This window comes from Chrysemys picta, chromosome 7 (assembly GCF_011386835.1).
Source record: "Chrysemys picta bellii isolate R12L10 chromosome 7, ASM1138683v2, whole genome shotgun sequence".
In the NCBI taxonomy this organism is placed as follows: domain Eukaryota; kingdom Metazoa; phylum Chordata; order Testudines; family Emydidae; genus Chrysemys; species Chrysemys picta.
Window position 1 is genome coordinate 45,708,343 of NC_088797.1, and position 27,882 is coordinate 45,736,224.

At 43.6% G+C, this 27,882-nt stretch overlaps 1 protein-coding gene across 4 annotated transcripts in view; it reads right to left on the minus strand.

Moving 5' to 3' along the window:
- The window catches only part of POC1A (POC1 centriolar protein A), a 111,092-nt gene that overhangs the window by 14,811 nt on the left and 68,399 nt on the right, over positions 1–27,882 (minus strand). The window contains exon 10 of one of the 4 annotated variants that reach the window (XR_010589119.1): positions 265–301. The exons of the other annotated variants lie outside the window; for them this stretch is intronic. The gene's annotated coding sequence lies outside the window, so the exon portion shown is untranslated. The remainder of the gene's footprint in view (positions 1–264; positions 302–27,882) is intronic. 4 annotated transcript variants of the gene reach the window in all.

Sequence of the window (27,882 nt, forward strand, 5' to 3'; positions counted from 1 at the left end):
GCAACAGCACACAGCTAGAAATCAGGAAAGCTGCCATGGACTTGTGTGACTTGGGGAAAGTAACCTCTGGAATATGGGGATAATATCTACACCTTATGGAAGTAATGCATGATTCAAGTTACTAAAGATTGTGAAGAGCTATGGGCTACTAGGATGGAAGGTGCTACAGAAATATGAAGTGTACCTGAAGAGAGAGACACCAGGGAGACAATTTGTATACTTTTGCACAAACACAAACATGATTATAAATAATATACAAGTTACCATGGTGATGAACATCTCCTACAATTTTAGTCCAACACTGTAAAAAGCAGAGAGGTTTATATCAATAATACAGGGAACAATAGGCTCTCTTCTCAGATCTAGTGGCTACACTAAACTTGATTTCTACAGTTAAGCATGTAAAATTAAGCAAAAATGTTCCAATACACATGTAAGTTAAACATGCATAGTTTGGTTCAGCCATTTTAATTTTGTTTAGATCTTGAACTCACTCTCTCCTCACAAAAACAAGTCAACTTTGAAGTTTCAATCTCAGCTGTTTTTGTTATGCAAGCTTGAGAATTTCACTACATAAACTAACAAACATTTTTGCTAAAACTTCCTCCTCCCGTCCTCCTTAAAAGGTGATCTTTTATGTGAGACAAGCCCCACAACTTTATCTACCTTTTGGATACAAATGAACTGGTGTCAGCTGAATAAAGTGAAAGCTATTTTTTTGTAATATAAAAGCTAACTGCTGGAATAAGTGATGCTGAATGTTCCAATGCTTACTACTTTACATAAACGATCAGAATTTGACATGGATTTGAACCTAAACTCCAGATCCAGACATCCCCAGAACCTGGTCCTCCATCACCTTGCACAGTAATTGATAACCAAATAAGAATGTTAGCATCTTTCACTTGCTTGGGACTAGTGTAAATGACTGCAAAACGTCCAAGCTAGAGAACCAGGCACTCAGACTTTGGATTGCTGGAAATCATGCTGCTCAGGCCCATCTCTAGTTAGAACGTGGCTAATGACTCCTTGCCTTCTTCACTCCTGACCACAGTATTAATAATCTGTTTCTCTGAGTAATGCTGTTTATTCTGTCACAGCCCTACTTGATGTGAGTCACTTGAATACATTATACAACAATGCTGTAATTTTAAGACTAGGACAAGTTCTTACTCCATCTGAAAAATAAATATATATATAAATCAACAGCCCTGCTTCCTCACAATCCACATTAATTCTACATCCCTTAGCATTTGACGTTAGAAAAGCATAATTGTGAAACATTTGTTTTAAGTATTAGTTGCATTGCTTCGTGCCCTACATTCCTTCCAGCTGTTGCTCAATACAAAATAAGGCCCTGATCCTGCACTGGTGCAATTCACTGTCTGCGCAGAACCCCATTGAAGTCCATGGATCAGCAGCCAATCCAGGCAGATCACAAATAAAGTCAGAACCTCATTTGTACACCAGCTTTATTTTAAGCAAAGAAGTTGTTGGGAAGAGGGGGAAACCAGAGCCCTACAAAGAATCTCCACAGTTTGTATATTAGATCTGTTCCAGGAATGTTTAACCACCAAGGACAGTGACAGTTTACTGATATAAACTTGCTCTAGCACAAGCTAATCAACTCCAAAGGAAACCTGATAGAACTGCAATTTGTCTGAGTTTACTTAAAAGAAAAATTTGATGTGCCCAGTAGGTGATCAGCATAAAAAACCCCCCCAAAATATTCTTCCGTTACTAACCAAACTAATTCTATATTTTGATTGACTGGTCTATAGTTACTCCATACCCATTCCTGTGTATCTGAGCTTCAAGCACACTAACATTATACAAAATCTTCACTTAAAATGTTTACGGACTTTCATGTCTGAACCCATTAGCAGAAGCTAACTCGTTGAAGCAGAAAAATAAGTGTACCGATAAACTGTTATCCTTCTACCTTTAAACAAAGCAAGAAACTGACAGCTTTTCTTTTTTTTAAAAAAAATGGTTCAACTTATAATAATCCTGAAAAAAGAATACTTATAAAAGTTTTTTTTTTGTACATCGCATTTAGAGAGACTCAAGAAATAAAGGTTTAAGAACCCATTGCCTCAACATTTAGCTGGCACTATCATTATTCTATGTGATCTTCCCTCCCCAACAAAAATCATCACTTTTCCTTTTCTGGGGTAGGTCAAAGCATTTTCATCCAGATTTCCATCTTGTTCAGACTCTGGCAAAGCTATTAGACTCTAAAAATATGGATTTGATTAAAATGGGACAGATGATGCTCAGAAGCCTGTAAATGACACTATTGCTCAAAACATCCTAAAACAGAATTCAATGAGTGTTTTGCCTGTATAAGAAACAGAACCAGTACTTTGCATGGCAGTACTCTACTGTGTAGAGTAGAGTAATTAACAGATTTTAAAATATACCAAATCTGAATGGGGCCTCTGGGATGTCTTTTGTGCCCCGCTTAGGGGGAAAAAAAGCTAGACAAATTATTATTTCTAAAAATGAAGGACGTTCTCCTTGGTTTAAAAACAAATAGATGGGAAAGAGCCTGTGCTACATAACTGTGTGCCAGGTGAGTGGCAGTTCTTTCAGAAGCAACTTCCAACCCTTTTGGCTCAGTGCAAGTACAACAATGACACAGGTTGCTGCTGCATTATTGGGAAATAACCTGCCATTATTAACTTGTTACTATGTCCCCCAGATTATAGTGATAAATATCATTATGGGGTCTCAGGAGAGCCTGCAAGAGCCCTCTGGTTCTCCTTTTGTTTTTAATGAAAAGCCCAAGTGCTTGCAAACTTTTCCGTAACAACCACCACCAACTTGTGTCTGGGATACTGGAAGTAGTAATATGGTCTACTGGAATTTTGCACACAACTGAAGAAAAATAAGGAGAATACAAATATCGACATTGTTTTCCATTTGGTCATAGGGCTATTTTTGTTCTTTTTACTGTGCTTTGAAAAAAAGCAGCAGCTATCTTGTATTTAATAGATGTATGGGGTACGTGGTAAGCTGGTGACTACAATGGGACTGGAAGTAGGTTCAAGAGCCCATTCTTCAAGCAGATGAAAAAGAAAAAATGCTGCAAAAATAAAACATGCCATCAAAAGCATGAAATAGGTACTGGTTTCACAATTGTTTCAGCACTGTCAAGTGTCATCATTACATAAAAAGACACCTGTACTCCCTCACTACTACATTATAAGGTAACATGCCAGATGAACTCTGGGGAAGGACACTAAAGACAATGAAACTGCTGTGGAGGTTTAATCTATTTTAGTGAGTTCAAGTGAACAGTTTATTCAGCACAACCGAGTAACTGTATGTGCCATTAAATATTTTATTACAACATCTGCTTATCAGGCATTGAAAGTATAGCGAGAAGCAACTGAACATTAAAAGAAGAATGGATAAGCAGTTTTTGAATACAATACAGCTCTTAGCACTCACTTAAATGACACACTTAATATATGGAGATATACCTATCTCATAGAACTAGAAGGGACCTTGAAAGGTCATGGAGTCCAGCCCCCTGCCTTCACTAGCAGGACCAAGTACTGATTTTTGCCCCAGATCCCTAAGTGGCCCCCTCAAGGATTGAACTCACAACCCTGGGTTTAGCAGGCCAATGCTCAAACCACTGAGCTATCCCTCCCACCGTTAAAAAAAAAAATTAAGGGACCTCAGGAGGTCATCTAGTCCAACCCCCTGCTCAAAGCACGACCAATCCCCAGACAGATTTTTGCCCCAGATCCCAAAATGGTCCCCTCAAGGATTGAACTCACAATCCTGGGTTTAGCAGGCCAATACTCAAACCACTGAGCTATCCCTCCTTGATGGGCCATGGACACAGGTGAAATAAATCAGCCTTCATTCCAAAAGTCTTCACATTGAAACTTTTTATGAAAACTGTTCTAACTAGAGAGCATTCTACTAAAGGTACCGTACTGCTGGGTCTTGGACAAGTCAATTTTGGAACATATAAGCCAGTGGAAAATATAAATTGATATGCAATTATATAAAATTACAGCTAGCTTCTGAAAAGCTAATATTAAAAAGGGACACAATCAGCTTAATCACATTTCTATCTGAAACCTTTATACTGACTATTGTTACAATTAACACCTAAGATTAATGTAACTGAAAGTAGGAACAAAAGGGTTTTGTTTTGTTTTTTTGCAGTCTATTTTATCCACTTGACAATACCCTGCCTCTAGTCAGTTTAACTATTTCTTCTTGACTTTTAAGTTTCTCCCTTACTTGACAGACCCTCAAAAGCTAAAAAGGGGAGCTAAAAACCCACTTAAAATAAAACGAAAAAAGGAATTAACAATAAGTCAGCCGACACTACTAAAAGGGTACTTTATAAAAAACTGGAATTTTTTAAAGTAATGTTAATTCAGAAAGAAAACAGTTGACAGTCTTTAAACTATGGATAGTCTGATATTAAAAATATTAGACTACGTTTGAGGGCTTAGTTGGAATAAAACAGGAACTAATGGAAAGAAACTGGGTAGTATAGGTGGTCTTATTTGGGTTCTTATTATGCAAGTCAAACAAAGAAGATATTTAAATCTCCTCTTTCAGAGTAATTTTCACTACAGGTAAAATGTTATTTTAACTACATCCATGGAGAGTAACAGTGACATCCAGTGGAAATTCTCATTAGCTTCAAGATAAACTAATCAGGAAGGTCACAAGTACTACACAATACCAGTTCTTGGGCACTCCCCATCGTGAGGTTCTCTTGTTCCTCCCTGCTCATCGATGCAAAATACCGTTATCCGAACAAATACAACATAATTTTAAAATGTGTAAAACCATTCAAAAGCAGACTGTGAGAAGTTATAGAGGGATCTCACCAAACTGGGTGAATGGACAACAAAATAGCATGAAATTCAACACTGAAAAGTGCAAAAGTAAGGTATATTGGAAAAAATCATCCCAGCTATACATACAAAATGAAGGCATCTAAATTAGCTGTTACCACCCAAGAAAGACCTTGGAGTCACAGTGGCTAGTTCTCTGAAAACTTCTGCTCCATGTACAGCAGTGGTCAAAAAGGCTAATAGGAACTATTAGAAAGGGATAGAAAATAAGACAAAATATAATAATCCATAAATCCATGGTAGGCTCACACCTTGAATACTATGTCCAGTTCTGATTGCCTCATCTCAAAAGGGATATAATGGAACTGGATAAAAGTTCAGAAAAGAGCAATAAAGGTGATCCAAGGTTATGGAACAGCTTCCATCTAAGGGGAGAGACTAAAAAGAGTAGGGCTGTACAACTTAGAAATGAGACGACTAAGGGGGGATATGAAATTACGAATGGTGTGGAAAAAATTAATTGAAAAGTGTCATTTACCCTCTCATACAATACGAAAAAACAGGGATCACACGATGAAATGAATAGGCAACAAGTTTAATACACACAAGAGGAAGTACTTTTTCACACAACTCACAGCTAACCTGTGGAACTCATTGGCATGTGATATTGTGATGACCAAAAGTATAACTGGGTTAAAAAAAAAGAACTGGATACGTTTATGGAGGATAAGTTGGTCCATCAATGACTATTAGCTAAGACAGTCAGGCTGCAACCCCATGATCAGGGCAACCCTAAACCTCTGACTACAGGAAGTCAGGAGTGGAAGTCATGGATGGAGCATTCCATAATGGCCCTATTCTACACCATCCCCCTGAAGTCTGGTACAGGCCACCATTAGAAACAGGATATTAGGCAAGATGGACCATAGTCTGATAATATGGCAGCTCTTACGCTTCCTTGTCAAGTCAGTCTTAGCATTTGAATTTCTAGAATGCTCCAATTTGGAACTATTCCACAAATCAACATATTTGCATCTGTAGCTAAGAAAACACAAGCTGTACTAATTTGGAGGAACACTCAGATACACACCACTATGGCTCATCTCTAGAGGCAGCCCCTCAGTCTAGCACACAACTAGTTTTTGATTCTCTAAAAAAATAGAGCTTATCCCCGAAACACCATGCACCTTTTCGTTTACGGTATACTTCTACACAGTGTAAATGCAGGATAGATTGGATAGCCCACATGTGCATACATCAACTTTATCCAAAAATATTTCGAATGGAATCCCCTTTTCCTTTTGCTGGCACAGAGAATGGTAAGTTATAACATTAATACATGGCTCATCTACATTAGCGCCCTTGGTTTTTGTAAACCATGGAGTATTCATTCTAGTATTCCATGATTATATGGAAGATAAACACGTTAATTTCAATCAATCAAGTAACTTTAAACTCAAAAGGCACCATTGCCAGCTGCCTGACGCATCTTCCTACACTGATCAGACTAGGCACTGACAAATTTGGGATATTTCCAATGAAAGGGCATCACCATCTAGCTTTGCTAAATAAGGAACAAAATAAAATGCTGATGGGGAGGACAGCTAATGGCCAGTTAGCGATCTTACCACATGTATTTCAATAATCAATTTAAGACAAAGAGCTCATGAACAAAAAGTGGGGGAAATGTTTATGGAAAAAATTTAGATTTCCATAGAAGACATTTGAGTGTACATGCGCTCATTCCTTTAACACCCACTTCCTCCCCAGCATTTTTATTTAAAAAAAAGAGCAGCAGTTCCTCTTTTCTACAGATGGGCATTCCTAGCACAAGCTTCTCTTTTCCCTACCCCTTTCCTCCTGTTTACCTTGCTCTTCTCCTTCACTTTCTCGGTCTCACCTTGTTCTACTCAGCTGTGCTTTATCTTTAGCAAATGTCACTTTGCAGACTAAGAGACAACTGTTATTAGATAAGTGTTTAAAGGTAACGTCCAGAAACATAAAAAAACAACAGAATTCCTATAATGTCTCTTCAGAGTGACCAATTTCCATGTCATCCATGCATTCCATTTGGTTTGTATTTTGTGCCAAAATTCCATGGTATCCATGGTTTCCATCCCTTATTATGCTCACGTTTTCTGGGCCATATTTTCCTTGTTTCCATGCCAGAGCTGGAAGAAAATAGTAGTCTGTGGTGTTTTCCAGGCAGGAGAGTATATCTAGTATATACTGACTACAACAGCGTTTAAAAGAGAACTGGATAAATTCAGGGAGGTAAGTCCATTAATGGCTATTAGCCACGATGGGTCCCTAGACTCTGTTTGTCAGAGGGTGGAGATGGATGGCAGGAGAGAGATCACTTGATCATTACCTGTTAGGTTTGTTAAGAAGACTACATTGGGAGGTTGTGGAAGCTTTTTCACTGGAGATTTTCAAAAGGAGGCTGGATAGCCATCTGTCTTAGATGGTTTAGATCTAACAAATCTTGCATCTTGGCAGAGGGCTAGATCAGATGACCCTTGCAGTCCCTTCTAACCCTGTGATTTATGACTTTACGTACATGTGTAACATTTTGTAACTAGCAAAGGTATGACCAGGTGTGCAATTATAGAGCCAGATGTCTGGTGCCCCCTTAGAAGGATAATTCTTTGGGAAGGTGGAACTTCAAGTACTATCCGCTGGTCCTAAAGAAAAATCTTCATTCTATTTATAGTAAAGAGAAGCTAGAGGCAGGATTCACATCAGAAGTTTTCACTAGGTAGGATAACAGCCAATTGTATTGATTTTTAGATTAACATTATGACTTATTCCTTCCTGCTCTCTCAGATCAGGTGATTAGATTCTTTTCTTCTTGCTCCTGCTACTTCCCAAACTCAGGAGGCAGATCTTCTGATCTTTGATTAGAGGAGGTAGTTTTAGTTTTACCTTCCCGAACCCTCCTTGGCCAGCCTATCTCCCTACCACAATGCAGCCTGAGCATTTTTGGCAAGAGATTTCAACAGCTTGAGTATCTAAACACCCAAAGCACTGCAAGTCTTGGATGCACACAACATGCTATGTGACTTCAGAAGGATTAAAAAAAACAAAACAAAAAAAACCCACAATACAAATTCAGAACAGTTTCTGTGCTTCAGGCATCCTGACATGAATTCTGTAGTAGGACCAGGAGGGGAATTTGAATAGGAGAGTTAGTCCGAAGGACTTCTTCCAAAAAGCCCTACTGACTACTGTTTTATAAACCACTCAAGATAATTCAGGGAAAGTATATGAATGAATAGCTATCAACACACCAATATTTTAGGTGCTTATGTACAAGTGTTCTTAGATGTATGTGTAACTGGGTGCTTTTAAAAATCAAAAGACATAGGCTCAATGACAGAAAGCAAGACACACTTGAATGACACCTTCAATAAAACAGCACAGCAGAAGCTGCTATGATTTACATTTAGTGTTTCACTTTATTTACTGGTGTCATTAATTCCTTTGTAGTCAAATAAGAAATTACAACAGTAACATTTTCATTTGGTATTTCACTCACTTTAAACTATTAGTGCAAAGAAACAGTCTATGGTTTTAAAATTAGCTAAGGAGTGAATCATTTATGCCACCCATCTCTCTCTAAAGCTGGCATAAAATAATGGTTTGGGGGAAAAACAAATCTTGCTTCTGTCTCTCTCTGAATTATGGCTGAAGTATTAAAATAAGCCACAAAGCAACAGCATAAGTGGGTGAATTTACATTAATTAGCCTGAAATGGCACTCCTGAAATAAAGGTAAATTTTCCCCTCTCCAATAATGCCTTGTCGTGACTTGCTTTATTGTCCAATAGGCTGAACACTCAATAAGTGCCAGTTATTAGCCGAAGAACAAGTCTACTCACTGCTACAGGAGGAAAATAAAAGTCTGATCATTCTCATTTGTATTTCTGCAAAAAAAATCTTGTCTCAGCAGAACACTTTCTCTTAAGGAAAATAATTGTCTCAGACTTGGCTGTTAATATCTATTAATCTTCATAGTGGTTAAATCAAATCACTCAATGAATCTTCAAAAGCAAAAGCTGATGCAGCATATCTCCTGCTTTGAGGAGACAACGTGGGAAAAGGTGAGTAAACAATCTGAGGCTAGGGAAGACTAGGAGAGCGTTACAGCTCAAAGTAAGAGGACAGCATAAAGTTTTAGCATCCCTCTCCATCAATACAGTCAACGCAGCAGGAGTAAACAATAATCTCAAGGGAGGAATACTTTAAAAGGTGGGGAATACTATACACTTGTGAAAAGATCTGTCATTTTAGTTGGCTGCTAAAAGTGCACAAAAAAGACTAGAAAGCTGTTTCAAGATACTGTACCAATATGGTTTACATAAGCCCAGATTTTTAAAAAGTATTTAGATATTGCTGCACTTAGTGTTGCAATGCTTAGCTGATTTGGGAGCCTATGCCTTATTTTCATTGCTTGCTTTGATACAGTTTGCAATCAAATGTACGTACCTTGCTCGCTCTGCATCTGAGATAATGTTTCATGAAAAACAGTCTTGTTTGTCTAGCTCTGTTCAGGTAAATTCAGACACCTTTCTAACATCCAAGATGCAATTGACTCCCTCCTTTAATTGTGTCTTGTCTTCACCAAGTCTGGTGCTGCTGCAAGGTTTATTGAGGTATTTACACTAGTGGTCACAACAATGGGACTCTTTCCTCCCACTCCCCAAACCACTCAATTTAGTGCTATGAGTGGCCCGAGACTAATAAACAGTCTTCGCAACTCAAGTCACTGTATCTTCAAAACAGATCTAGAACTTACAGCTGTAAACTTCCACAACCAACATGTCTCAACCCTAACCTAGAATGGTCTTCTGCTAGAAGACAGCTCTGTTTATATGCCCTTTTGACCCATGGCTGTCTGCTGGAGGCTGCTAAAAAGGTGCCATCAACTGTGGATTTTAAACAGTTTAATTAAATCCCAACTTCGAGAATCATTTCTCTAGAATGCTTTGAGCATCTTGTTGGATATCAAAATGTTTTTAACCATTCAATATGTAATTCACCAGCTCTCTTAGAAGTAGAATAAAAGCAATCATCTCCCAGAAAATGAAATTTGTAAGCTTTATTGATGTAAGGCTCCTGATCAAAAAGTAAAATATGAGCTATGAGTGCATATTTCATACAATTTGGCTTAACATAGCTTAGCATATATTATACAGTAAATGAAATTGGTAATAAAGGTCCAGTTGTCATTTCCAATTTGGAAAAGGTTACACATATGCAAAACAAAAGTGCGCAGAAAAAAATGCAGTTTTAAATCTATAATTTAAGACACATCTGTACTCACTATGCTCTGCCCCTCAACTAGAAAGCCAGACAGACAAAAAAACATTTGTTAGTAGGAATAAACTCTGAAATTAAATGACAATTGCATTTTTTTTTTTAAGAGTACAACTTGTAGCAACAGACTTCCTAAAAAAAGTGGCATCTGAGACCTTGGCAATATGGAAGTGCCAGGCTAAGTGATTCAGAGACATTTACAGGTAAATAGTTTCCTTCCTGTAACTCTGATACATGACTCTAGAACTACCTAGCAGCCCCCTTTTACAGAAAATGGAATATGGAAGGAAAAGATTGTTCAGGAACAAGTGCCACCAGCACTTTACAGCTAAAGGTTGCATCTGCTGTGACATGTCGATGCCTTAAGGCCGGGTGAAAGAATGCAAAGAAGCCCAAAATATGGCATTGCAAATCTTAACCTGTCTTATGGGCATCCTCTCTCTTAGCCAAAGATGGACACAAAGACCTGATGCTGCTTGTGTATTTGTAATGGTTCTGGGTAGTAATTTGAACCACCTTCCAGCAATCTTAGAGATGACTTGTTTTATTTTATTAATGTTTGCACTACCAATTAATATTATATCTGAAATATTTCTGGTAAGACGTAGTCCTCTGCCACCCAATGCTGAGGATGCTGAAGAACTGAACTTGCAATGCTCTAATTCCATCATCTGTAGAAAGCATGCACCCAAGTGTGAACATCCATTATACATTCTTTTTATTTAATTAGAAACTTCTGCACAGAGTTTTTATTAATCAGCAAGGATGGGAAATAAAAACCCAGGAAAAGTGAAACAATGAGATTTTCATAATGTGACTTCATTCAACTCGGACAATGGTTCTTTAAGCATCACAGCTTGTCAGACGCTACAGTTTAATACAGGCCAGTAAAAAGACTTGTAGGAATTGAAAACAGTTCATTAAAACTATAGAAACATAGAATCATAGAAGATTAGGATTGGAAGAGACCTCAGGAGGTCATCTAGTCCAACCCCCTGCTCAAAGCAGGACCAACTCCAACTAAATCATCCCAGCGAGGGCTTTGTAAAGCTGGGCCTTAAAAACCTCTAAGGATGGAGATTCTACCACCTCCCTAGGTAACCCATTCCAGTGCTTCACCACCCTCCTAGTGAAATAGTGTTTCCTAATATCTGCAACTTGAGACCATTGCTCCTTGTTCTGTCATCTGGCACCACTGAGAACAGCCAAGCTCCATCCTCTTTGGAACCCCCCTTCAGGTAGTTGAAGGCTGCTATCAAATCCCCCCTCACTCTTCACTTCTGCAGACTAAACAAGCCTAATTCCCTCAGCCTCTCTTCACAAGTCATGTGCCCCAGCCCCCTGATCATTTTTGTTGCCCTCCACTGGACTCTCTCCAATTTGTCCACATCCTTTCTGTAGTGGGGGCCCCACAACTGGACGCAATACTCCAGATGTGGCCTCACCAGTGCCGAATAGAGGGGAATGATCACTTCCCTCGATCTGCTGGCAATGCTGCTACTAATGCAGCCCAATATGCCATTAGCCTTCTTGGCAACAAGGGTACACTGCTGACTCATATCCTGGTTCTTGTCCACTGTAATCCCCAGGTCATATCCTGGTTCTTGTCCACTGTAATCCCCAGGTCCTTATCTGCAGAACTGCTGCTTAGCCAATCGGCCCCTAGCCTGTAGAGGTGCATGGGATTCTTCCATCCTAAGTGCAGGACTCTGCACTTGTCCTTGCTAAACCTCATCAGATTTCTTTTGGCCCAATCCTCCAATTTGTCTAGGTCACTCTGGATCCTATCCCTACCCTCCAGCATATCTACCTCTCCCCCCCAGCCTAGTGTCATCTGTGAACTTGCTGAGGATGCAATCCATCCCATCATCCAGATCATTAATAAAGATGTTGAACAAAACCGGCCCCAGGACTGACCCCTGGGGCACTCCGCTTGATACCAGCTGCCAACTAGGCATCGAGCCATTGATCACTACCTGTTGAGCCCGACAATCTAACTAGCTTTCTATCCACCTTATAGTCCATTCAACCAATCCATACTACTTTAATTTGCTGGCAAGAATACTGTGGGAGACCTATCAAAAGCTTTGCTAAACTCCAGATATATCACGTCCACTGCTTTCCCCATATCCACAGAACCAGTTATCTCATCATAGAAGGCAATCAGGTTGGTCAGGCATGACTTGCCCTTGGTGAATCCATGTTGACTGTTCCTGACCATCTTCCTCTCCTCCAAGTGTTTTAAAATGGTTTCCTTGAAGACCTGCTCCATGATTTTTCCAGGGTCTGGGGTGAGGCTGACTGATTTGTAGTTCCCTGGGTTCTCCTCCTTCTCTTTTTTAAAGATAGGCACTATATTTGCCTTTTTCCAATTATCCGGAGACATTTGTGTAAGTATTGCAAGAAAGGTCTGCCACACATTGCATAGTTATCTGCTAATATATTGACAGCTCTAGTCCTATACAAAACTTTTAGAGGTCTTTGTTCCCTGTAATGCACACATTTTGAAGATGCACGTTTTCTATAAAGAAATATAAAGCTGCTGCCATCAAATCCAGTTTGAAAAAAGAAGACTCCCCCAATTTATTATAGGTGACGTGGAATGATATCTATAGTTACGATTACCTAACACTTTCCATTATCAGACCCCTGTTTTCAGCTGTTTATAACCAACATTGTCAAATTTTAATAATTTGTGCTGAAATTTTCCATGGTGTCTGCCTGCCTCAGGCTGAATTTTTTTGAAAGTTTCAGCCATTCCAGAGCATAAGTTAGGAAAACATGTTCTCGAAGAGGAAACAGAAATTCCACCATGTGGCATCATGTTGACATCTACACAGAGGTCATCAGCAGGGTTGGAACCTTTAGATCCATTGCACTGAGCTAAAAGAGTAATGGATAGCAGTAGTAGACTGTCATCCACTAAGTGGAACAACACTAGAGGAGGGGGATAAGACTCCCACTGCACCATTCTACAGTAATCAAACGTTGCACTATCACTCCTCTTCAGTGCGGTGTTTTTGGCTATTCCTGTAGAATGCAGCAGCGGTTTATTTGAAGGGTAAGGTACAGATTGTGCAGGGCATTATCTGTTATTGGGAGTTCTAGCTCCATGCAGCTAGATGAAAATTCACGCCAAGAGGGGATACAACAGCAAATAGAAAGAAAATGCTAAAAAGGAAGTATGAGCTGATGCCAAAAATAGAGATAGTTACTAATTTGAGAACCAAGAGGTCAGAACAGAAAAAACATCTGATACATGAGTAATTCAGGAAGAATTTACTTACATAAAGAATGACTGGATAATGGAATGAATGCAGCACTCAGCAATAAGAGCAATGTGACAGACCACAGGGCAAATGTGGAAAAGAAAATGGTACAAAATGCTACACAGATTTAGCTGGGAGTAAAATGAGACAGGATAGTCTATAAATTCATAGATCTTAGCCTCCTCCAGGATACTAGGCAAGGCCTACTACTTCCATTGCTTTTTTATTTGGCTCTTGAGCCCCTGGCAGTAGCTATATAGGCTCATCTAGATACCCGAGGCATATAACTAGTTCCATGGAATATAAATTGATGTTCTATGCAGCGAATGCCCTTTGGTATATATTCAAACCAGAAACCACTATTCCAGCTCTCCTATCACTAATTCAAAAATTCAGAGCAGTATCTAGTACTAACTAAATTGGGAAAAATTGAAACTATTGGAAATCTCCTGGTTATCATGTAGTGGGACTTTTTCCTCAGTGGAATTTCCATAGGCAAACTGATGCAATCAAGTAACTAGGTATAAAAGTACCAAGAAACATTAACGAACTATTTTCTCTCATGTAGCTAGTGATACAAATAGGTGGCATCCTCTCTCCCTGAGCCTGTGGGGAAGGGTTAATGCAATAAAAATGAATAGTCTGCCTAGGCTCCTCTGTATTCTAAATAGCCTATCTGTAAATATCCTTCCATCTTATTCTAGACAATTTAACAACATTATGAGAGCTTTTTTGTGGGGTCCAAGTCAATGCCCATGACTACCATTTAAAAAGGTCCAGCTACCTTTAGTCTGGGTAGGGTTGGGCTCCCAGACCTGCAAAATTACTATTATGCTTTTATCATGTCAGATGCCAAAGTGGGTCCAGCATACTAACCCTGGTATACTCGCATGGGCGGAAACTGAATGGGTATTGATTAGGACTGTCGACTAATCATAGTTAACTCACGTGATTAACTCAAACATTAATTGCGATTAAAAAGAATAACCGCAATTGATTGTAGTTTTAATCACATGGTTAAATAATAGAATACCAATTGAAATGTATTAAATATATTTGGATGTTTTTCTACATTTTCAAATATATTGATTTCAGTTAAAATACAGAATACAAAGTGTACAGTGCTCACTTTATATTTTTTATTACAAATAGTTGCACTGTAAAAATGATAAAAGATAGTATTTTTCAATTCACCTCATACAAGTACTGTAGTGCAATCTCTTTATTATGAAAGTATCAGAAGGGGTAGCTGTGTTAGTCTGGATCTGTAAAAAGCGACGAAGTCCTGTGGCACCTTATAGACTAACAGACGTATTGGAGCATAAGCTTTCGTGGGTGAATACCCACTTTGTCTGATGCATGAAAGTGCAACTTACAGATGTAGATGTGGAGGCTGCATGAAGGGTCTGGGCTATACTAGCTAAGGGGTACCAATTTCATCCTCACCATTATGCAAGAGCATCTATCTGGGTAACCCAGCCTTGCATATAGGGGGGAAAAAATTATATTTTGGAAGAAGTGGCTGAGCAAGCATCATATGGATTTCCCAATTAGTCATGGATAAGGGTTGCCTCTCTTTTCTAACACTTAGGCCTGGTCTACACTATGAGTTTAGGTCGAATTTAGCAGCGTTAAATTGAATTAAGCCTGGACACCCCCACACGACGAACCCCTTTTTTTCAACTTAAAGGACCCTTTACATCGGTTTCTTTACTCCACCTCCGACGAGGGGATTAGCGCTGAAATCGGCCTTTCCTGGTCCAAATTTGGGGTAGTGTGGACGGAATTCGACGGTATTGGCCTCCGGGAGCTATCCTAGAGTGCTTCATTGTGACCGCTCTGGACAGCACTCTCAACTCAGATGCACTGACCAGGTAGATAGGAAAAGCCCCGCAAACTTTTGAATTTCATTTCCTGTTTGCCCAGCGTGGAGAGCACAAGTGACCACGCAGAGCTCATCAGCACAGGTAACCATGATGGAGTCCCAGGATCGCAAAAGAGCTCCAGCATGGACCGAATGGGAGGTACGGGATCTGCTCGCCATATGGGGAGACGAATCAGTGCTAGCTGAACTCCGTTGCAGTAAACGAAATGGCAAAATATTAGAAAAAGTCTCAAAAGCCATAACAGGGACGCACAGCAGTGCCGCGTGAAAATTGAGGAGCTAAGGCAAGCCTACCACAAAGCCAGAGAGACAAACGGAAGGTCCGGGGCAGAGCCGCAGACATGACGCTTCTACGCGGAGCTGCATGCCATGCTAGGGGGTGCAGCCACCACTACCCCAACCGTGTGCTTTGACTCCATCAATGGAGAAGCACGCAACAGGAAAGCAGGTCCGGGGTACGAGGAAGATGATGATGAAGACAATGAAGACAGCTCACAGCAAGGAAGTGGAGAAACCGGTTTCCCCAACAGCCAGGATATGTTTATCACCCTGGACCTGGAACCAGTAACCCCCGAACTCACCCAAGGCGTGCTCCCAGACCCTGAGGGCACACAAGGGACTTCTGGTGAGTGTACCTTTGTAAAGATTACACATGGTTTAAAAGCAAGCGTGTTTAATGATTAATTTGCCCTGGCAATCGCGGCCAGTACAGCTACTGGAAAAGTCTGTTAACGTGTATGGGGATGGAGCGGAAATCCTCCAGGGACATCTCCAGAAAGCTCTCCTTCATGTACTCCCAAAGCCTTTGCAAAAGGTTTCTGGGGAGGGCTGCCTTATCCCGTCCGCCATGGTAGGACACTTTACCACACCAGGCCAGTAGCACGTAGTCTGGAATCATTGCATAACAAAGCATGGCAGCGTATGGTCCCGGTGTTTGCTGGCATGCAGACAACATCCATTCCTTAACTCTCTTTGTTATCCTCAGGAGAGTGATATCATTCACGGTCACCTGGTTGAAATGGGGTGATTTTATTAAGGGGACATTCAGAGGTGCCCGTTCCTGCTCGGCTGAACAGAAATATTCCCGGCTGTTAGCCACACGGTGGGGGGGAGGGGTGAAGTGATCATCCCAGAGAATTGGGTGTGTGTGTGTGTGTGGGGGGGGGTTAGTTGGGTTTGTGCTGCATGTTAACCCAGAAACCGCAGCCTCTCCTTTTACATTGCAAACCCATTTTAAATGGCCAACCCAAAGGGTGCTTGATATGGGAAATGAGGGCGCTGCTGTTTGAAACCATTCCCACATGTTATGAAGGTTAAAAAATCCAAAAGACTGTGGCTTACCATGGCAGCCTGCAAGCCAAATTCTGTTGCCTGGCACTGTGTGAGTGATCTCTCACGCCAAACCGGCAGGCCCTCAATATAAGAGGAAAAATGCGACCTTGTAACGAAAGCACATGTGCTGTGTAATGTGAACAGCAAAATTTAACGTGAAAGAGTGTACCCATTGTTCTCTAAAATGTGTCTTTTTTAACCACCTCTCTCTTCTCCTCCACGAGCTGCGAATGTTTCTCCTTCGCAGAGGCTAGTGAAGATTAGAAGGAGAAAATGGCGGACTCGGGATGATATGTTCTCGGAGCTCCAGATGTCCTCCCACGCTGAAAGAGCACAGCAGAATGCGTGGAGGCAGTCAATGTCAGAGTGCAGAAAAGCACAATATGAACGATAGGAGAGGTGGCGGGCTGAAGAGAGCAAGTGGCGGGCTGAAGAGAGCAAGTGGCGTCATATTGCTGACAGAAGGCAAGAGTCGATGATGCTCCGGGTGCTGGAGCATCAAACTGATATGCTCCAGCTTATGCTTGAACTGTAGGAAAGGCAGCAGGAGCAGAGACCGCCGCTACAGCCCCTCTGTAACCAACAGCCCTCCTCCCCAAGTTCCATAGCCTCCTCACCCAGACGCCCAAGAACGCGGTGGGGGGGCCTCTGGCCACCCAGCCACTCCACCCCAGACGATTGCCCAACCATCAGAAGGCTGGCCTTCAATAACAGTTAAAGTTTTAAACTGCAGTGTGTCCTTGTCCTTCACTCCTCCCCCACCCCTCCCGGGCTACCTTGGCAGTTATCCCTCCAGTTGTGTGATGAATTAATAAAGAATGCATGAATGTGAAGTAACAATGACTTTATTGCCTCTGCAAGCGGTACTCGAAGGGGTGAGGGGAGGGTGGTTAGCTTACAGGGAAGTAGAGTGAACTGGGGGAGGGCGGAGGGGTTCATCAAGGAGAAACAAACAGAACTGTCACACCGTAGCCTGGCCAGTCACAAAACTGGTTTTCAAAGCTTCTCTGATGCACACCACGCCCTGCTGTACTCTAACCTCCCTGGTGTCTGGCTGCGCGTAATCAACGGCCAGGCGATTTGCCTCAAGCTCCCACCCCGCCATAAATGTCTCCCCCTTACTCTCGCAGATATTGTGGAGCGCACAGCAAGCAGCAACAACAATTGGAATATTGGTTTCGCTGAGGTCTATCCAAGTCATTAAACTGCATCAGCGTGCTTTTAAACGTCCAAATGCACATTCTACCACCATTCTGCACTTGCTCAGCCTATAGTTGAACAGGTCCTGACTCCTGTCCAGGCTGCCTGTTTACTGCTTCATGAACCATGGCATTAAGGGGTAGGCTGGGTCCCCAAGGATAACTATAGGCATTTCAACATCCCCAATGGTTATTTTCTGGTCCGGGAAATAAGTCCCTTCCTCCAGCTTTTGAAACAGATCAGAGTTTCTGAAGACTCGAGCATCATGTACCTTTCCCGGCCATCCCACGTTGATGTTAGTGAAACATCCCTTGTGATCCACCAGGGCTTGCAGCAGCATTGAAAAGTACTGTTTTCGGTTTATGTACTCGGTGGCTTGGTGCTCCGGTGCCAAGATAGGGATATGGGTTCCGTCTATCGCTCCACCACAGTTAGGGAATCCCATTGCAGCAAAGCCATCCACTAAGATCTGCACATTTCCCAGAGTCACTACCCTTGATATCACCAGGTCTTTGATTGCGTTGGCTACTTGGATCACAGCAGCCCGCACAGTAGATTTGCCCACTCCAAAATGATTCCCGACCGACCGGTAGCTGTCTGGCATTGCAAGCTTCCACAGGGCTATTGCCATTCGCTTCTCAACTGTGAGGGCTGCTCTCATCCTGGTATTCTGGCGCTTCAGGGCAGGGGAAAGCAAGTCACAAAGTTCCATGAAAGTGCCCTTACGCATGTGAAAGTTTCGCAGCCACTGGGAATCTCCCACACTTGCAACACAATGCGGTCCCACCAGTCTGTGCTTGTTTCCCGGGCCCAGAATCGGCGTTCCACGCCATGAACCTGCCCCAGTAACACCATGATTTGCACATTGCTGGGGCCTGTACTTTGGGAGAGGTCTATGTCCATGTCAATTTCTTCATCACTCTTGTCGCCGCGCTGCAATCGCCTGGTTTTGCTTTGGCATGTTCTGGCTCTGCATATACTCTAGGAAAACGCACGTGGTGTTCATAGTGCTCATAATTGCCGTGGTGATCTGAGCAGGCTCCATGATCCCAGTGCTATAGCATCTGGGCTGAAAAAAGGCGCGAAACTACTGTCTGACGGAGGGAAGAAGGAGGGGCAAGTGACGACATGGCTTACAGGGAATTAAAATCAACAAAGGTGGCTGTGCATCAGGTAGAAACACAAACAACTGTCACACAGAATGGCTCCCCCCAAACATTGAACTCAAAACCCTGGGTTTAGCAGACTGTTGATTTCACGGAGGGAGGGGGAAGCAAATGAATACAGAACAAATCAGGTCCATTTACTCTTTGGATCCACTCCAGCTATCTTTTACATCTTAGGCTGGCAGCAGACGGTGCAGCATGACTGATAGCCATCGGCATCTTCTGGGTGCTTGGCAGAAGATGCTGCATTACGATTGCTAGCCATCATCATCAAAATGGTTCAATAGGACTGCCGGCAGGACTGAGTCTCCAGGAGACAAAACATGTCTGCCCAGGCGCCTCTGACTGAACTCACTGAGGAGTACGACGACGGAGGATACCAGTCGTAATACAGCATCTGCTGCCAAAAGGTAATTACCTGCTGTTGTGTAGCAATGCAGTACCACATCTGCCGGCACCCAGATGACATATGATGACGGTGAGCTGAGCAGGCTCCATGCGTGCCGTGGTATGTCATCTGCACAGGTAACCCAGGAAAAAAGGCACGAAACGATTGTCTGCCGTTGCTTTCACGGAGGGGGGGCCCTGACGACATGTACCCAGAATCCCCCACGACAGTTTTTTCCCCCATCGGGCATTGGGATCTCAATGGGCGGCGGAGACTGCGGGAACTGTGGGATAGCTACCCACAGTGCAACGCTCCAGAAGTCGATGCTAGCCTCGGTATTGTGGATGCAGTCCACCGATTTAATGCACTTAGAGCATTTTGTGTGACATTTGACCTTATAAAAACGATTTCTAAACAACCGACTTCTACAAATTCGACCTAATTTCGTAGTATAGACATACCCTTAAACTAGTGGTTCTCAACCAGGAATATGCAGATGTCTTCCGGGGGTATATCAACTCATCTAGATATTCGCCTAATTTTACAACAGCCTGAGGAACCTATGCAGTGTAACCTGGGGAACTGGGCAGATCCATGCTCCCTAATCCACCTTGTGGGGATCTCACTAACCCCACATATGTATACCAGACCAGGGCGATCTGGGTGCTGGCAGACGTGGGGCTGGCAGATGTGGGGCTGCATTGCTACACAGCAGCAGCCCCTTGCCTTTTGGTAGAAGATGGTATATTACGACTGGTATCCATCGTCGTCGTACTGCAAAGGCTATCAATCATGCTGCACCGTCGGCTGCCAGCTTAAGATGTAAAAAATAGATTTGTTCTGTATTCATTTGCTTCCCCTCCCTCCGTGAAATCAACGGCCTGCTAAACCCAGGGTTTTCAGTTTAATCTTTGGGGGGGGACCATTCTGTGTGACAGTTGTTTGTGTTTCTCCCTGATGCACAGCCACCTTTCTTGATTTTAATTCCCTGTACCTGTACGCCATGTCGTCACTCGGCCCGCCCTCCCTCCTTCCCCTGGTCCGTCAGATACTAGTTTCGCGCCTTTTTTCAGACCAGGCACCATAGCTAGCACTGGGATCACGGAGCCCGCTCAGATCACCGCGGCAATTATGAGCACTATGAACACCACGCGCATTGTCCTGGAGTATATGCAGAGCCAGGACATGCCAAGGCGAAACCCGGACCAGCCGAGGAGGCGATTGCAGCGCGGCGAAGAGAGTGATGAGGAAATTGACATGGACATAGACCTCTCACAAGGCACAGGCCCCAGCAATGTGGAAATCATGGTGTTACTGGGGCAGGTTCATGCCGTGGAACGCCGATTCTGGGCACGGGAAACAAGCACAGACTGGTGGGACCGCATCGTGCTGCAGATGTGGGACAATTCCCAGTGGCTGCGAAACTTTCACATGCGTAAGGGCACTTTCATGGAACTTTGTGACTTGCTTTCCCCTGCTCCGAAGCGCCAGAATACCAGGATGAGAGGAGCCCTCACAGTTGAGAAGCGAGTGGCGATAGCCCTGTGGAAGCTTGCAACGCCAGACAGCTACCGGTCAGTCGGGAATCAATTTGGAGTGGGCAAATCTACTGTGGGGGCTGCTGTGATCCAAGTTGCCAGGGCAATGAAAGACCTGGTGATATCAAGGGTAGTGACTCTGGGCAACGTGCAGGCAATAGTGGATGGTTTTGCTGAAATGGGATTCCCAAACTGTGGTGGGGCCATAGACCAAACCCATATCCCTATCTTGGCACCGGAGCACCAAGCCACCGAGTACATAAACCGAAAACAGTACTTTTCAATGCTGCTGCAAGCCCTGGTGGATCACAAGGGACGTTTCACCAACATCAACGTGGAATGGCCAGGAAAGGTACATGATGCTCGCGTCTTCAGGCACTCTGCTCTGTTTCGAAAGCTGGAGGAAGGGACTTTCTTCCCGGACCAGAAAGTAACCGTTGGGGATGTTGAAATGCCTATCGTGATCCTTGGGGACCCAGCCTACCCCTTAATGCCATGGCTCATAAAGCCGTACACAGGCAGCCTGGACAGGAGTCAGGACCTGTTCAACTACAGGCTGAGCAAGTGCCGAATGGTGGTGGAATGTGCATTTGGACATTTAAAAGCGCGCTGGCGCAGCTTACTGACTCGCTCAGACCTCAGCGAAAGAATATCCCCATTGGTATTGCTGCTTGCTGTGCGCTCCACAATATCTGTGAGAGTAAGGGGGAGACATTTATGGCGGGGTGGGAGGTTGAGGCAAATAGCCTGGCCGCTGATTACGCGCAGCCAGACACCAGGGCGGTTAGAGGAGCACAGCAGGGCGCGGTGCGCATCAGAGAAGCTTTGAAAACTAGTTTTGTGACTGGCCAGGCTACGGTGTGAAACTTCTGTTTGTTTCTCCTTGATGAGCTCTCCGCCCCCCCCACACCCGGTTCACTCTACTTCCCTGTAAACCAACCACCCCACCCTCCCCTCCCCACTTCGAGCACCGCTTGCAGAGGCAATAAAGTCATTGTTATTTCACATTCATGCATTCTTTATTAATTCCTCACACAAGTAGGGGGATAATTGCCAAGGTAGCCTGGGATGGGTGGGGGAGGAGGGAAGGAAAAGGACACACTGCATTTTAAAACTTTAACCCTTATTGAAGGCCAGCCTTCTGATGCTTGGGCAATCATCTGGGGTGGAGTGACTGGGTGGCCGGGAACCCCTCCCCACCATGTTCTTGGGCGTCTGGGTGAGGAGGCTATGGAACTTGGGGAGGAGGGCTGTTGGTTACAGAGGGGCTGTAGCGGCGGTCTCTGCTCCTGCTGCCTTTCCTGCAGCTCAACCATACGCTGGAGCATATCAGTTTGATGCTCCAGCAGACGGAGCATCGACTCTTGTCTTCTGTCTGCAAGCTGACGCCACCTATCATCTTCAGCCCGCCACTTGCTCTCTTCATCCCGCGATTCAGCCCGCCACCTCTCCTCTCGTTCATATTGTGCTTTTCTCATGTCTGACATTGACTGCCTCCACGCATTCTGCTGTGCTCTATCAGCGTGGGAGGACATCTGGAGCTCCGTGAACATATTGTCCCGCGTCCTCAGTTTTCTCTTTCTAATGTTCACTAGCCTCTGTGAAGGAGAAACATTTGCAGCTGATGGAGGAGAAGGGAGAGGTGGTTAAAAAAGACATTTTAGAGAACAATGGGTACATTCTTTCGTTACAAGGTCGCATTTTTCCTCTTGTAGTGAGGGCCTGCCGGCTTGGTATGAGAGATCACTCACGCAGTGCCAGGCAACAGATTTCGGCTTGCAGGCAGCCATGGTAAGCCACAGTCTTTTGGCTTTTTTAACCTTCATAACATGTGGGAACGGTTTCAAACAGCAGCGCCCTCATTTCCTATATCAAGGATGAATTGGATTGGCCATTTAAAATGGGTTTTCAATGTAAAAGGAGGGGCTGCGGTTTCCGGGTTAACATGCAGCACAACCCCAAATAACCCCCCCACACACCCAATTCTCTGGGATGATCACTTCACCCCTCCCCCCCACCGTGTGGCTAACAGCCGGGAATATTTCTGTTCAGCCGAGCAGGAACGGGCACCTCTGAATGTCCCCTTAATAAAATCACCCCATTTCAACCAGGTGACCGTGAATGATATCACTCTCCTGAGGATAACAAAGAGAGATAAGGAATGGATGTTGTCTGCATGCCAGCAAACACCAGGACCATACGCTGCCATGCTTTGTTATGCAATGATTCCAGACTACGTGCTACTGGCCTGGTGTGGTAAAGTGTCCTACCATGGCGGACGGGATAAGGCAGCCCTCCCCAGAAACCTTTTGCAAAGGCTTTGGGAGTACATGAAGGAGAGCTTTCTGGAGATGTCCCTGGAGGATTTCCGCTCCATTCCCATACACGTTAACAGACTTTTCCAGTAGCTGTACTGGCCGCGATTGCCAGGGCAAATTAATCATTAAACATGCTTGCTTTTAAACCATGTGTAATATTTACAAAGGTACACTCACCAGAGGTCCCCTGTGTGCCCTCAGGGTCTTGGGTGAGTTCAGGGTTTACTGGTTCCAGGTCCAGGGTGACAAACATATCCTGGCTGTTGGGGAAACCGGTTTCTCTGCTTCCTTGCTGCTGTGAGCTACCTACATTACCTCCATCCTCATCTTCCTCATTCCCCGAACCCTCTTCCCTGTGTGTTTCTCCAGTGAGGAAGTCATAGCACACGGTTGGGGTAGTGGTGGCTGCACCCCCTAGAATGGCATGCAGCTCCGCTTAGAAGCGGCAAGTTTGCGGCTCTGCCCCGGACCTTCCATTTGCTTTTCTGGCTTTGTGGTAGGCTTGCCGTAGCTCCTTAATTTTCACGCGGCACTGCTGTGTGTCCCTGTTATGGCCTCGGTCCTTCATGGCCTTGGAGACCTTTTCTAATACTTTGCCATTTCTTTTACTGCAACGGAGTTCAGCTAGCACTGATTCATCTCCCCATATGGCGAGCAGATCCCGTACCTCCCGTTCGGTCCATGCTGGAGCTCTTTTGCGATCCTGGGACTCCATCACGGTTACCTGTGCTGATGAGCTCTGCGTGGTTACCTGTGCTCTCCACGCTGGGCAAACAGGACATGAAATTCAAACGTTCGCGGGTCTTTTCCTGTCTACCTGGTCAGTGCATCTGAGTTGAGAGTGCTGTCCAGAGCGGTCACAATGAAGCACTGTGGGATAGCTCCCGGAGGCCAATAACGTCGAATTCCATCCACACTACCCCAATTCCGACCCGCAAAGGCCGATTTTATCGCTAATCCCCTCGTCGAAGGTGGTGTAAAGAAACCGGTTTAAAGGGCCCTTTAAGTCGAAAGAAAGGGCTTCGTCGTGTGAACGTGTCCAGGCTTAATTCGATTTAACGCTGCTAAAGTCGACCTAAACTCGTAGTGTAGACCAGGCCTAACAAAGAGGACCTCAACTGGTCTGGAGTTTTTTGTGAGAGCCGGAGAAGCGGAATTATGACAGCCCTTAAAAGAACCCCAGTGGCAGAGCCTATTATAGAATGTTAAAAATGTTTCTATGGATTTCAGGCTATAACTGACACCGCAAAAGATTCTATTCAAAATGTATTGAACGCCACAGATATTGTACGAGATGGGGGCCTTGTCTTCTGATATTTGTTGGCGTTGTAATAAAGAAAAAGGAAGCCTGATGCAAATGCTATGTGACTGTCGAGTAGCCAGGCAGCTGTGGAAAGAGGTGGACACAAGAATGGAAACAATGCGTGGCTTGAGCAATCAAACCTGAGCTGAAAGTTATATCCTAGGGTATATACCTGCTATGATGAGTTTAACTCCAACACAAAGATGTTGGTTCTTGAGAGCTGCAATAATTACTACGCATATGATTTTACAAAAAAGGAGGAGTAGGCTTATGCCTAGAACACAGCAGTGGTATTTGGACCTGTCTGAGTTAGCAGCAAAAAGGATAGCTTATCTATGTAAGGAGCAATTATAGGAGTTCAAAGAAATTTGGACCTCCATTTCTCAATCCATTTGGATAAGGAATGCTGAGATAGGTAGAATGGAAGCTTAGAATTATTTGAGCTGATTTCTTACTTTTTCCCCACCTCTTTCCCCTCCTGGCCCATCCCCTCTTCCCCTTTTTTTGCTAATTTGTGCATGTTGTTTTGTTGATTATTGCTACCCCATCTTAACATGTTATGTCTGAGTAATATTCTCCAATTTTGTATTGTCAAAGCTGCAAGCCCAGACAAGTTGAAAAGATGCCTAATTGCATAATATTGTTAGATATGTGAAATGTGCAGTATTTGCTGACATATACAAACTGTAAGTGATTTACCTTTTTGTATTTTTACTGTTTGCTTCTTTATGAAAATTAATAAAAAAATTAAAGTGTCTCAGATCTTGGTGAACTATATGCTTTACTTCTACATTATCATTATAATTAACTGGTAAGTAAACTGTATTTGAAAGTAATGGTTTCATGCCTTGGCATATATTGCATTTTTTAGTATTTTTTAAAAAGACAAACAACAAGAGACAACATGAAAGACATCACAGTTAAGCAAATGAAAGTGAATGTACTTAGATGGCAAAGATAACATAGAAGCACACAGCAGAGTTAAAAGGGTAGAGCCAATGTGTATCAGAAGACTATTCACTAGGGCTGTTAAAAATTATCCAGTTTCTTGGTTGTTTGGGAAGGATTTTATCCAACTTACCAGGTAGAGCCATTTTTACTGAAGTCACTAAGAATCAACATTAAACTCTTCTATAGGAACATGTCCCAGCTCCTTTTACGCAGAGCCATTTTAGAATGACCAATGCTGAGGAATTAAGACATTCATTGAGTAAGCGACCATGGGAGGAAGTATTAAATCCACTAGTGTGGTAAGAGTTCCAAATCTACTTAGCTTTTCCAACAAGATAAGTTCAGGTCAAGTATGCTCAGACCAGAAAAGCATCTGTTTAGAAAGAGAACAGGCTACCTACCGTCCCTTTGGTCAGAATGTACTGCAACTATACCACTATTGTTCGTGAGTTTGCTATACCATTAGCTTCCAAATTTCACAAATTATTAAACACAATTTGAAAATTAAGATTATTATTGGAAAATGTGATACACTGCTCAGTAAGACACACGCATCTACCCACATCTACACCCACACAAATTATAATTTAAGAAGGATATGAGGACTATTTGTTAGTGGAAGCACGAAGCTTGGAGACGAATTTTGCACATCTGAAAACATAAGTTCAGTCTTCCAAACAGGCACACCTGAAACATTCAGATGTGTTGTTCTAAGTTACAGTGACTAATTTAATACACTTGCTGGCTGTGCTATATAAATATATCCATAACATTTCTAGGCTTGAAAGGATTAGATAGGGTTACCATTCGTCCGGATTCCCCTGGACATGTCCGGCTTTTTCGAGTTAAAAATAGCGTCCGGGGGGGGAATTTGTCAATGTCCGGACTTCCCCTCCTCCCCCCCCCCCCCCCGCCCCCCATACAGAGCGTGCGCGCGGCTTACAGAGCAGCCGGGGCTCCAGCAGCCAGAGCCAGAGCCCTTCCTTCACTTCCCCCCTCCTCTCTCCTGAAACTTGACACCACTCCCCTCCTCTCTCTCCCTCCCCCTCCCTCCCTGCATTCACAGATCGCCGGCCGGCCTCGGCCTCCGGCAGTCTGGAGCTCCGACCCTGCTCCCCTCCCCCGCTTCCGAGCGCGCTGCTCTGCAGCACAGTAAGGGGGCCGGGGGCCAGAGAAGCGGCAGGGAGGTTCTGGGGTGGGGGGGGTAGTCAAGAGACAGGGAGCAGGGGGGAGGGTTGGATGGGTCAGGAGTTCGGGGGGGGCTGTCTGGGGGTTGGGGGTGTAAGGTTTTGGGCAGTCAGGGTACAGGTGGGGGGGGGTCTCAGGAGGGGGCAGTTAGGGGACAAGGAACAGGGAGGCTTAGGTAGGGTGTGGGGTTCTGGAGGGCAGTTAGGAGCAGGGGTCCCAGGAGGGGGCAGTCAGGGGACAAGGAGCGGGGGGGGGGTTGGGAGTTCGGGGGGGCGCTTTTTGGGGGGGGTGGATAAGGTTTTGGGCAGTCAGGGTACAGGTAGGAGGTACGGTCCTGGGGGGCAGTTAGGATGTGGGGAAGGTCTCAGGAGGGGGCAGTCAGGGGACAAGAGGCAGGGAGGCTTAGGGAGGGGGTGGAGTCCTGAGGGGCAGTCAGGGGACAAGGAGTGGGGGGGGAGGGTTGGGAGTTCTGAGGGGGCAGGAAGTGGGAGGGAGTGGAAGGGGCAGGGGCGGGGCTAGGACAGGACGGGGGCGGGGCTAGGGCGGGGCTCCTCCCGTCCTCTTTTTTGATTGTTGAAATATGGTAACCCTAGATTAGATATTTACTGGTAAACGTCGATTTCATTGTACATACAAAAAGAAAAAATATTTCACCAATAACCAAAATTTAGATCCAGAAAGGAAGAAAATGCTGCTTAAGAATTTAGAGTTTAAGGATACTTACTTTGTATATTTTGACATATGATGTTGAAATTTTTGTTTTAATGGTCATAAAGCTTTAACTTTTTGAATCTCAATTATCTACAGTTGTTAAATAATTAGTGTGACCCCATCAATAATTTACCCCAACTTTAAAAATTTAAATAGATAACAGAAAAAATGCTTAAAAATAAGCGTCAGTATTAGCTGTTGACATTATTTATTAAAAAAAAAAAAAAAAAAAGAATTCTGCCAAGCCTACTTATTTCAAAAACCAAGATTCTGCAGACAGACCAAAGGCACCAGGCCTCATTCTGGAATACGTATACACCATGTTTGTTTAAAAAAAAAAAAAAAAAAAGATTTGAATCGTATGGTTGGAAAATTCACATCTGAAGAGGTATAGCACACTTCCTCTGCCATCAGTGACCATCTTACCTTTTGCCATGTCCATCATCCTACTCACATCTTCACACTTTTAAAACTCCCTCA